The sequence below is a fragment of the Uloborus diversus genome, chromosome 5 (genome assembly GCF_026930045.1).
Source record: "Uloborus diversus isolate 005 chromosome 5, Udiv.v.3.1, whole genome shotgun sequence".
Classification (NCBI taxonomy): domain Eukaryota; kingdom Metazoa; phylum Arthropoda; class Arachnida; order Araneae; family Uloboridae; genus Uloborus; species Uloborus diversus.
This window is the reverse complement of record NC_072735.1, coordinates 112,575,194-112,588,618: the sequence shown is the minus strand read 5'-3', so window position 1 is coordinate 112,588,618 and position 13,425 is coordinate 112,575,194.

The window sequence follows — 13,425 nt, the reverse complement described above, 5'->3', positions numbered from 1 at the left end:
GAGAATTAAGTGTTACTCCCACCTAGAGATGAAAACAGTCGGAAAAAAGCCGGAAAATTTCCGAAAAAAACGAAAAAAAAACCGTTTTTTTCCCGAAGGGATTTATTTCCACTTCGGAAAAATTGAAAAAAATGATTTTTTTCGACTTTTCAAGAAGTTTTAATTAAAATTCTCAGCAAAAAGAGATTAGAAAAACACTCATTAAAATGAAATTACTTTACTTCTATTCGATGATGCAATGTTTGTCCGAGGGTTTTTTTTTTGTTTCGCCACACCCTGTATATTGTGTTTTAAAGTTTGGTTCTTCCATATATTTGATTTAGATGTCTTTTTTTCAGAATATATATATATATATATATATATATATATATATATATATATATATATATATATATATATATATATATATATATATATATATATATATATATATAGTTCCTGGTGCAATAACCCTAAAATATTTTATTTATTAAGTAAAATACGAAACAGAGAAAAACTTGGTTGTAATAACTCGGCTTTGTTCAAAAGTGTAGTTAACACTAGTTTTACTAATGTGCTTAGCACGACCGTATGAATAAACTGAAACTCAAGTTTAAGTTCTGATTCAGCTTTAGAAACCATTACGCAGTTTGGTTTCTAAACTTTCTTTTGGTTTGGTTTTGGTTTGGGGTTTCTGTTGGAAATGAAAAGAAAATCCAATTTAGTTTTGATTCATTTTGACTGGATTGGAAAAAATCAAAACTCAATAGCTTTCATTTTCAGACAGTAAAATTACATTGTAAGGAAGGGAAATCATACTTATTTTTCTTTCAAACAATATCAATCATGTTTTAAAGACAAAAATTAAAATTATTATTTCAAGTTTCAAAGACAATCTAAAATGGAAAATATAACTGTTATGATTAGACACATATTACCCAATACTATTGGTTGAACGATGACTTGACTTATTTCCGGTGTTTGACCAAGAAAACTCTCAGTTATAAAACAAAAAGGGTTTTTTTTAATAATTAAACTTACTTTCATGTGTATTTTTGTCAAGCAGAAAAAGATGTGTGGATTGCATATATTTTTTAATGCTTAACCCTTTATATGTTCCAAGAAATAGAGTTATTCAGAAACCCTGTTTTTATTCATTAAAAAAAATCAATTTTTCCATTCTTTCCTATTTTTCCCGAAAAAAACGGTAAAAAATCTGTTTTTTTCCATCACTTCAAAATTTCCTGAAATTTTACATCTCTACTCCCACTAAAAAGATGTTTCAGCAACACTTCTACATCTGAGTGACCTTTTCTGGGTGGATCAAGCTGAAAACTACTGAGCTGTGAGATCAGTGAAAGCAGTTTGAGATTTTCCTTTAGCATTTTGAAAGCTCAAGATTTACTTTTTCTGAATATAGCTGACGTGGAGTCGGAGTCACATCCTGTGACTGCGTGGAGCAAAAGAAGAGAATCCTTCAAGGGACCCAAGGCTTCTTGTACTTTCAATATATTGTAACATTTTTCTTTGTATTAAATTGGTTTGAGGGTAAAAAAATACAGTGATGTTCCATACATACCTCTTTCACTTAGAATCGAGAGCAGATCTGTATCAGTACCTATTACTGCATCTGGTCTGGAGCTGTTCTGGCATGTTTTTATTGAAATTGAGCAAATTAATGCAATGGCTTCCCTATCCACTTGTACAACAGTCATTCCTCCTAATCGGAAGTAATCCATCATAATTTGAATTAATCTTGATTTGTTCTCAGAATTACGCATGTAGTTAGTCTATAAAGTCGTTCCCACTACATTTTCTTCAAAAAGCAGTATTTTTCGCCGTCATCCTTCTTTGTTTTTTCTCAATGTTTTGGTAATGCATCAGCGTATCCTTTAAAAACCATTGAGACACCTGAAGTATTTGAGGCATACGTCAGATTCGTCACAGGCCAATGCGTGTATAAAAAATCCTTCATCTTTAATGGATAAAGAGATTGGTGGTAGGTGGCTTAACAAAAGGCTCTACTAATTCAATGATAGCTGCCACGCTTGTGTTTTTATCCTTTTGCAGAGAAACCCAACCAAAAAGCGAGGGTAGTTGAGGGGCTAATTCATATTTGAGATATTTCGCAAATTATCATTTAATTTTGAAAATAGCAGCATCCTGGTCAAAAACTGTGCAAGACTGAACAGAACGCTCATTTCTTAATAACCCCTTTTATCTTCTGAAATTTAAATTCCCCAAAAGAACTTCCTAAAGTTGAAGGTAATGATCTTTCACCGACATTTTTTCTATTGTCACATAATTATATGGAAACATAATTTTAGAAAGAAAATCATTCTTGAGTAACTATTTGCAACCTAAAATGTACAAAAAATACCATTTTGAACTAACAATGATTTTTTATGAAAAAGAAAAAAGTTTTCAACGATTCTTGACGAATTTCTATCGGAACATAGAGTCTTTTTTTTTTAATTAATTTAATATTACAAAAGGAATTGGGAGCCACTTTTCAACTTCTGATAGTTTCAAACAGCTAAGCAGATCAGCATTGAATTTTTACACCGAAATTTTTGCAATTCAGAAAAAAACACAATTTGCAGATCATATATGTTTATAACTTTTTATGGGGAAATGTCGGTAAGACACAAGCACCAATTCAAACATACATAGCATTTTTTTTAACTGATCAATAACAACCATTGACTAATGTATGAGGGAAAATCTTGTTTAAAAAATATCCCAAAAAATGTAAAAAAATTATTTATTTTTGTAGCTTATGTGTTCTGCTGCATGTTACATAGAACACAGAAATTTCAGTTTTTGGTGTCAAAACAAATGTTAGAAATTTTTTATTGGTTATTTTAAGTTATATATCGAAACAATATTACTTCTAGAACCTACTTTTTTTTTTTTTTTCAAAACTGAAAAGTGTTTCATTTTTGACCGAGTTAGAAACAAAGAAAAAGTACTAAGCGGCTATCTTTGATCCGCTATTTTGGATAGAAGCTCACATGGGAACTTTGGGGACTTTTCAGGATTTGTTGTACACATGTTCAGGAACTAATCCTGAAAAATTCAGCTAATTATAAATTTGTGGCGCATCGAAACTATTTTTATTCTAAATTTACTGGGCTACAGGGTTACATTTTTTGTGTATTTAACAGAAGGAAAAATCCACATGTATTTTAAGATGTTACAATGTTACCCCAGAGTCCCTCGTACTTTCCACTTAATGGTTTACCAGCTTAATGTGGTCTTAAGGACAGTTCCACCATCAGCCTCCATATATAAATAGATAAAAAATATACAATGCAGATGAACAAATGCATCCAAACAATGTAGAATACCAACAGAATAAGAATTATACAAAAACTCAGTGAATCATTCAGGGGCGGACTGGGTCCCTCAAAAGGGCACCAACCTTGACTACCAAAGGGCGCAAAATAAAAATAATAATAATAAATAAATAAATTCATAAAAAATTCAAAAGTGCACAGGTTTGAAAGCGTAAAAAATATAAAAAAAAGAAAGAAAGAAAAACAAAAGTGCACATATTCGAGGACGCAAATAAAATAAAATGGAAAAAAAAAGCTTTAAGGGGGGGAGGGACCGAAAGCGCTCAAGTTTGATGGCGAAAAAAAAAAAAAAAAAAAGGCGCACAGAGGGCGTTTGAGGGCATCGGGCCAGTCCGTCCCTAGACCCCTAGCAACTCTTGTCCAACACAATTTGTAATAACCATAAAAGTAAACGCTAGATAAATTTTTTTGCTCGATTAAATCAGTTCTTATAAAAAAAAATGACATGTTACAACAAGTTTTTTTTTTTTTAGAACAAGTACATAAATATTTGACAATATTAAACTTCAATGCAAAAATATCTCAAAACTAATGTGCAAAAATATTTGCGTTTGGTGTTTTTTTTTTTTCCCCTTTAAATTCATTCACGTTACTTGATAACGCAATACAGTGGGGAAATGTTGATGAAAAATGGAAGTAAATAGTAGCTTGAAGATAAAGAGATGATTTAATCTGATATATTGACAAATATTTTAAGGTGTTAAGCTCTCATTGCAAGATACGCTAAATTTAAAACGAAAATATGCTTAATTAATTCACTTTTGTATCATAACGAATTTTAAAATGGAAACTTTCAGGGTGTTCTGAAATAGACTGACCGCTTTAAATTATTTTTATCTTGAAAAAAATAAATAAATAAATAAAGGTAACTTTATTTCCACAAAAAATAATTCTATAACTGACAACCCACCAAATCCTGAGTTAAACAAAAATTTAACAAAACGTGAAAGTCTTTAGAACTAAACCTGCTCAGTTACGTTAGGTAGTAGTTGATAGGAGGCCCAGACTTCAAATGGTTATTAAAAATTAAGAGATCGTATATAATTAGTTAGGTATTAGAATAATTCATCGTATAGTAATTAAAAATAGTGTTTATTGTATAATTGGGTGTTTAGTTTAATTGATTTTTGTACTGGAATTGTAAAATAAATTTGATTTATACGTTTGGGTAGGAAATCGTATGTAAGTGAAAGAAGTTATTTTTTGCTTTTTAGCTCCTATAGGTGTTTTTTTGAAGCCGGTGCTTTTTTATTTGAAAATGATTGTTTAAGCAAAATTAGTAAAAACGGTGTCAATTTTCGATCATGAGTAGAATGTCATTGATGGCACTGAATCCCCATAAAACATTTGAGGTGCGTGGTATAATTCTTTCTTTTGCCACAAATGAGTAGGAGTTTTAACACTTTTCTGTATTTTTAACTTTAAAATAAATGTCAAAACATTAAAATTCTGTTTTCTCTGAAATTATCTGAAATAATTATATAGTTTGTTTCACAAAAGGCATTTTTAGATGCTTGGTGGGCTATAAATTGGCTACTTAATGCTTATAAATTGAAAAATTTTAAATATGATATTGGAGAACTTTGTGCTTTTTTTTTTTTTTTTTTTTTTTTTTTTTTTTTTTTTTTTTTTTTTGCGTTTTACGGGAACAACCCAGAACTCACGCTTAATCACTAGTAGTATATCTTCTTTTCAAAATACGAACAAAATTACCATTACTCTAATAGTAGTCGAGTGAAACGGTTCTTCAGAAAAAGAAGGGAAAAAAAAAAACGTGTCGTTGCCGGTATTGAAAAATAAATAAATAAACAAAATAAAGAAAGAACTGCAACAGAATTTGAGTATTTTTCATACGAACGAGCTCTAACCTGACACCTGAAAAATAAAATAAACTACTGGACCTAAGAACTTTCTGGTTCAATCAAAACCAAACTGACGGGATGCAAAAACGTGCTTATGTTACCATTCTAAGCTACTCCTGTCATGTTCCTAGGAAAAAGAAAGGAAAAATAGTGAAAAATTAGCGTAGATCAAAAATGTGCTTGATAATTGTGCAACTGCTTTAACTGAACTGTGTACAATAAATGACAGAAATGCAAAAAATAAATAAATAAATAAATTTAAAAAATAAATAAATAAATATAATTTGAATTCTGACATTTTGAATTCAAACTAGGTGCTTCGCAACCACGAGTTGCGACAGGACTTCGAAAAGCATGCATTGGGGTTATTTTTTCTAGAAACGGCTCCTGTTCCCCCTAGCCTGCCCTCCTACTGGGTGGTTACGTGTGTACAGTTGTGTGTGTGTGGACGCGTTAGTGCATGTATGTGTAGGCTTGCGTGCGTAAGCTAACCTGTGTATGCACGTACGCGTGTGTGTATGTGTGTAAAGGCGCGCGCGTGTGTGTGTAAGTGTGTACGCGTGTGAGCATGCGTGTGTGTAGGATATGAACGTCACTGCCCAGGAGAAGCGGATTTCGGGGGACAATGTTCAGGACCAGAGGAGCTGCGCCTGCAGGTATCGGTGGGCGGAGGTGCTGCAGAGGCCCCTGGTCTAAGCTGAAAAAGGAACCGAAAGTCAAGGACGGTCAAATGAAAACAATTAGCAATCGAATTGCTCAACAAACAAATAAAAATTTGCAGGTACAGTATAAAACCTCGACTTAACAATCGTCAAGGGACTGGAAAAAGTTATTGTTAAATCAAGGATATCTTTAAATCGAAGAACATATAGTCATTCAATGCAGTCAGATCCGGACCAGTGAAATGTATCATTAAATTGAATGAATCATTAAATCAGGTATCGTTAAATCGAAGTTATACTGTTCTGCCTTTTACTTTTCAACGGCATAGCAGTTCTCCTGCCGTAGAAAACCGAAAATTTCAACAACAGATTTATGGAATTAGCATACGATTCCTAAAAAGAAGAAGAATTAGGTCATTAGAATAGTTAAGACAGGTAAATTCCTATGATTTCTTTCACAGAGAATTTTCAACCTGAAAGATGTCTTCCAATGTCTTTACAACATTCTTTCTCGGTTTATCCCCAGTTTCGCCGACTTTTCAAATTTCCACCCCCCTTTTAATAAAGCAAAAGGTATGATTAAAACTGAGAAACATGGGGATAAAAAATGTCGGCGAAATTGGGGAGATACCTCTTTTTCAGTGTCCCCAAAAAATAATAACTTACCAGATATCGAATCAAGTGATTATTTTTCAGATAATGACCGATTCAGGGAATCGTATCCAATTTGTATGCAAGTGCAAAGTTGTTTCTGAGAAATTATTTTCATTCTGAATACACATTCTTCGTCAATATCGACTTCAAGACTCATGTTGAGAACTGATTTATTTTGAAACAAATTTGGGACTTGCATTTGGCCACTAATTTCCTACTGAAATGGCGACACCGCGTTGTGACACTCGGCAGTTGAAGATTTGTAAATACAATGATCAAATAGATATAGTAAATCAATCTTCAATCAGCTATCGGTCTTTGTCTTCAACAGGAAAATGTTTCTAGATCCAGTTACTTTATGACAGAATAAAGTCGTAAATAAAATTTTATTTGACGATAAATTCAGTACGGTTTTCAATAAATTTCTGAATCGAAAAATTTGAGGATGATTTCTATAAACGATGTATGTGACCAAGGTTCCCGTATTGGGAAGATTTGAATGACATTTTTTTCTTAAATCTTTATTTTCTTCCTTTATAAACCTGTAAGAATTTTTCGGAGGGTTCCATTTACTCCTCATACTTTTCAGGTGCATGTTTTTTTTAATACCGGGGAGGGGGGGGGTATACCTGATTCCTCCTTACATAAACATTACTATGATCAATTGATTCATTCCTCAGTTTTTTGGCTATGGTAGTATCAAATTAAATTGAACAACGAATGTAAATAGTGCAAGGAAAAGTTTTACGTCTGTTACCTACTAAACAACATTCAACACAATAAAACGCTATTACTCATGAATGATTTAACAGATACTGTCCGAAGAAGCTGAAATGATTGATGTTTAAATAAAAGTTAGATGACTTTCTTTTTATCTTTTTTTACATCAACACACTTCAATTCAGATGTTACCTGCCCTATGAAGAAACTCAATATGGTGAAAAGTGCCGTTTCGCAAACAGGTAACTGTAGTATTCAGTTTTTATTGACTAAGGTCATTCTAATGTGCCGTTGCAATACAGAGCTACAAATTCGCATTGTTGGTGATGCGTCCAGCGTCAAAAATGAGTTGCACCACGTCATGCCGGGGGCGTGCGCAGAAATTTTGGGGCCCGTCACAAATGACTTTTCCGGACTCCCCTCCTTATTGTTTACCCCAAAATTTCATACCTAGTTTCAAAACTATTGTGCCCCCTTCAGGCCCGGACCAACAGGTATCCCTTCTCCCCCCCTCTGTGCACGCCCCTGCGTATTGCCTTAACTTCAGGAAGCATTCAATTTTCAAAAGCTGCTGATCAGTACCGGGATTAAAAACAAATTTATAAAAAGGTACTTCAAAATATGAAAAATACATTTTAAATTCCTCTTAAGTTATACGTTTCAGAATAGAAGAGCAATCATAGTTAATACGCGTACGTACTTATTATTCTTACAGAAACTCTTTGAAAATAATTTTGAAAAAAAAAAAAAAAAAAAAAAATAGAACTGACTTTAAAATTGCTCTAAAAAGTGAAAAATAATTTTATTCTTTAAACACCATCGATAATACTTTTAAACATAATTTTTGAAGTTGGCGCAAAAACAAAAAGTAAAATCCATTGTAACCATTCTTTGTTCATATTTTTATCAAAAAATCATCCAAAGTTAGGAACGAAACATTTATATCGTTACTAAAATATGCTGTCATCAATGCGTAATGCATGTGGTAGTGAAGAAACTGGGCCTGGTTAAATTTATAGTTGAGTTGAGTTATGGCTGTGAATGATTTTATCGATCGTTTTTGCGCCAACTTCAAAAATTATGTTTAAAAGTATTATCGATGGTGTTTAAAGAATAAAATTATTTTTCACTTTTTAGAGCAATTTTGAAGTCGGTTCTTTTTTTTTTTTTTTTTTCAATTTTTTTTAAATTTTATTCTTTTTAGTGTAAATGTATTTCTGAAATATTAAGAAATTACCATAACGAAACTTTACCTTAATTTTTTTTATATAAAAATGCTCCATACTATTAAAAAAAAAAAACAACAACAACTAAAAACACGCCTTTAACTTTAAGCGATTGAAACTAAAAACTTATCTTTGTTCCTCCCTGGAATTCATTTGTGTGTTAATTTAATTATAACCATTTAAATATTACGTTTTCACTAACTAATTTACATTTCATAGCATAGTTCCTTTTTATGCAATCATGTATCTCCTTACTTAGCCCAAATCATCTGTTATTAGCATACATGATAACGATAAAAATACTACTATATTTGAAGCAAACCTAACCTAGCAGCATTGTGAAGGCTAAGCATATCCTGATCACTGCCTAAACCTCGCTTCCATGTTAGGTTTACCCCCACTATAGAGCAATGAAACTGAAGAAACTTGATGCTTGCTTCAGAGAAGCCTTCATTCAAAATTATCACGACAGTTACTACTAATATTATTGTTGAATGGCACCAAATTTTTTAAACAATGGACTTTAAATTTAATCATTTAATAGGGAAATTGCATGAAATTTATTGTTTTTTGACCATAACTTTTTTTCTAAGGAACAAATATGGTCAAACAAAGTAATGGGACCTAAGTTGAGTCATCCCGTATCCATTAAAAGAAGAATCATCAAAATCGGTTCACTAGGTGAGACGCTGTGAGTGGACAAACAAACGAAAAAAAAAAAACATACGTACGGTATGAACTGATAACCGCCTCCTTTTTGAAGTCGGTTAAAAAAGTGAAGTTTCTTTTCTTTTTTGCATCTTCTCACATTTTACCAAAGGGTTTTTCTAATCTGCTACGGATGGCAATTATCGGTCATCTACATTTTAATTTCGCACTCTATTAATTTCCTAAAAGGATGTTAATAGGAAAATAATGAAGTATTTTTCTTACTATACTGAGGAACACATTTAATAAAAACTTATTAACCAACAGAAAATTTTAGATTTTTCTGCGTGATTTCAACAGTGTTTCTTCCAAATTAGAAATTTCGTACTCTCGGAAAGAGAATGCCCCCTTTCAAGGATTTTTGTCGCTTTTTTCCTTGCTCGGTCAGAAATTCATGCTCAAGCCCCACGAAATTTTTATCAATTTGACAAAAGTTGTACTCAAAGCCTTTTCATGAGGCAATTTCGTCAAATACGACGGAAATTGCATAAAATTACCACATGCCTTTCTGAGTGTGTGATTGTTTATGTCGAAGCTCATTTCCGCGGCATAGTTTCAGGATGCGTAGCTACAATAATATCTTGAAAACCTAAAAGGAAAAGATCTTAATTATCTGGAAGTAAAATTTGATACCGTGCCCATATTTTAACCAGGGCCTGAAATCAAATCCCCAGGCCATTAAACGCAGCCCCTTAGCCACTCATCCCATAAATTTATTCGGCGGGGGAGTGTCCTGATTACCAATTATCACACGAGGTTTTCCTTCCCTACAGCAAAGGGTACGGATTGCTGTCAAGTCAAAACGATGTATTGGGCAAACAAGATATGGTGGAGAACAACTGAGAGAGTAAAAAAAAGTGTTCCCCAGATGAAGAGGTCATCTTTAACGAAGTCGTCATCTTGAAGGATGGGGCTTTTCGGAAGCGAGCAGGGGTGAGAAAGGACGACTTTAACGAGATCATAACTTGGTGAATTACGTACTTGTTCGCGTCAACGCTCATCCGGTTGCCTACTCAGTCCCTGCTTCGGAAAGATTTACAGTTGGGGGAATTGAAAACGGGAGATTTTTTTTCAAAGAAGTTCTTCTCTGAGCTTTAATTGTGAAGGTTTTGATTGAAAAGCTCGAGTTCCGGGAAATAGTATTGTAGTCGTTGAAAATGGGATTCTGCTGCGGATCATTTAAACGTTTCATTATAAATCAGTAGAAAAGAGTCTTAAAGTTTCATACGAAAGGCTTTGTTCTTCTTTTTTTAATGTGTCTCTTGTTACTTATTAAAGGCAGAGGTAGCCTGATCGGTCAGGCGTCGGACTCGTAACGGATCCCGGGTTCGATGCTAGTCGTTCGAAAATCCTCCGTGTTCATTAATGGTGACTGGAGTACGTTAAATATGTTGTGGTCACAAAGTCCTCAAGTGAATCAATACCCCTTGTGAGCGCTGGATCAGGATTGCTTGGCTTCTGGTCGGGATCAAAACAGAGCTTTCTTGAGGCCCCGGCCAACCGGTTAAACCATATATAGGGGAATATACGGGGCAACCTAGAGTGATATGATTTTTACTTATTAATTCCGTTGGAAAATGTTAACCATGTTTTGCATAAAGTGCATTACGTTAAACACGTTCAAGAACAGAGTTTACGCAACAACAGCAGCAAATGCGGTTTCCCAAAAACAGCATTAATTCAAAATTTAATGCTCGTATTCACCAGTCTTTATCATCTTCGGTCGAAATCTTCTTCTACCAGTTAAGAAGGCTTCAATCTGCAGTTAAGGAACCTGACTGAGAGTAAAAATAGTCCAGTGCACGGGTTTAGGAGGAAGAGGAAGCAAAGTCACCCTGAAAAGGTCGTTCAATTTCAGTTTTAAAAAAGACAAAATGATGCGAAAAAACTTCAACATTATTTGTGACGCACATCACAAAACTTAGTACATTTAGGTAGGAAAATTGTCCTTTTGCATTATTCATTTGTATAAAAACAACGGAAACAGGACAGTAAGTAACATATACAGTAGGGTGGACCGAAAAAATCGAATTTTTGCAGAGCACTTAGCCTTAGTGTGGACAATTTGAGACTCCCTAGCACTAAATACTGAGCGAAATTTCGGGAGTCTGAGTTAATATCTTCTGCTCCTGCAAGAGACTTGGATATATGAGATTTTTAGAAAAACATCAAGTTAAGAGAAAATTTACAAAATATTTTAAATTCCGCCGAACTTTAAGCCTTGGTGCGGTAACTTTTTAAATTCCTAACACAAACTACTGCGTAAAATTCCAAACCTGTGAGTTATTTTTTTCTGCTTTGGCAAGAGGCCTGAATTTTGAGAATTTTAGGCCTCTTGCCAAAGCAGAGGCAATAATTCCTTAAATACGAGTGACACATTATAAAGTACCTACATACCTAATACCCTGCAATACTTCAAATTTTTAATCACATCAATGGCATAAGACCACCTCTTAAACCAAGTCCTTATTTTAAGAGGTTAGGGTGAAGGGGGTCAACGGCCCTTCTTACTTTAAAAAACTAAAGTTTTTACATATAAGTGGGCGTGGTTTTGCAGTTTTTGATAAAAATTTCATTGAGTTCACGCCTTTTACCCTCCCCCCCTCCTGGAAAAATTCGAAGTAACGGGCCTGTCTTTAATTTTGCAAACTCTTAACACAAATTATTATCCAAAGTTTCCCACCTCTTGGTTAATTTCCTTTGCTCTGGCAAGAGGTCTAAATTCAGGGTTCATACACTTTTGGTTAAAAAAAGTTCCCTGACTTTTCCAGGTTTTCCAGGTTGTTTTTTAGAAAATTCCAGGTTACTCGCTTCATTCAAAATTTAAGTTTAAATAGTAATATTTTCAAAATAATTAAAATTGTTTAAAGTAGCGATGCAGAAGAACTGAAACTTCTCCCCTTAGATTAAAAAAAAAAAACTTGGTTTTTTTTTCGTTTGTTTTCTCTGTCAAAATTTTAAGTTTTTTTTAAACATTTTGTTCAAAATTGTTTTAATTTGTTTACTATTTGTTGAAAACAGAGTACTTTCAACTTATTTTAGCGTTTCTTTGATGTCACGCGTAATATTATAGCATTTTGCTGTAGTCCTGCAGCAACCTTTTAGCATCCGCTTTTGGTTTACAATACATTTTATTTTCTTATAAGTAGGTTAAACGAAACATATTGAGCAAAATGCAAAGCTAAATTTCAGTATAAATATGATTAACTTGTTGCATCAATCGGCGTACCATGTAATGCATAGTAACAAAAATCAACATCCGCCAATCATAGGCCAATGCCAATAATCTTTTTTTTTTTTTTTTTCACATATTAAAGGACGCTTACATTAAAATTTCAAACTTTCTTTTCCAGAAAGTAATAGTTAATTTTCAAAAATTCATAACTTTTTGCACATTTAATGTTATTTTCAATATTACACATTGATATAAACGTCCAATTCTGTTTCTGGAAGTTTAAGTCTACTTCCATTGTGCAAACGATCAAATATGGCGACAAAGTGAAAAATTTAAAATAATAAGTAGATTTTTGTATTTGTAGTATAAAAGTAGTAATAAATAATTAATAATCCTTAAAAAACTACAATAAAAGCAAAATAGTCAGTATTTAGCACATAAGAGTCTAAATCAATTAAAACAAAAAAAAATGTTATGAAGATTAAATTTTGCATTTTTCCAGAAAATAATTACAAATTATCCGGAAAAAAGGGCACAATTTGTGTTGTTTTCAATAGTTTGCATTGCAATTAACATCCAATGCCGTTTTCGGGAACTTAGGCACTTGAAAAAGGCTTGTGTACTTCCATCTTGGGAATGACCAAATATGGCGGCTATGCCCAAAAATAAGAAATAACTTTTTTTTTAATTTGTTGCATGAAGACAGTTAAAAAATAATAAATCTTCATGATACTACAATTCATTGAAAAGTTTTTATCACATTTGCGTCCGAGGCAGTGAGGATAAGATTAAGTTTTAAGAACAAAATTTTTCATTTCTCAAGAAAATTATTTCAAATAATAATACAAAAACAATTTGCAGACCATTTTTTGTTGTTTTCATCAGTTTTCAATTAAAGAAAACATCCAATTCTGCTTTGTTTTTAGAAACTTAGGCATTTTTGGATCGTATCTACTTCCATCTTGTGAATGACCAAAGATGGCGACTACGTTTAACACGTAGCTGAAATGATTTTCCGATCAACAAAAAAAAAAAAAACAATTTCCCCGATCGACCCTCCCATCTACAGGTTGTGCTTCC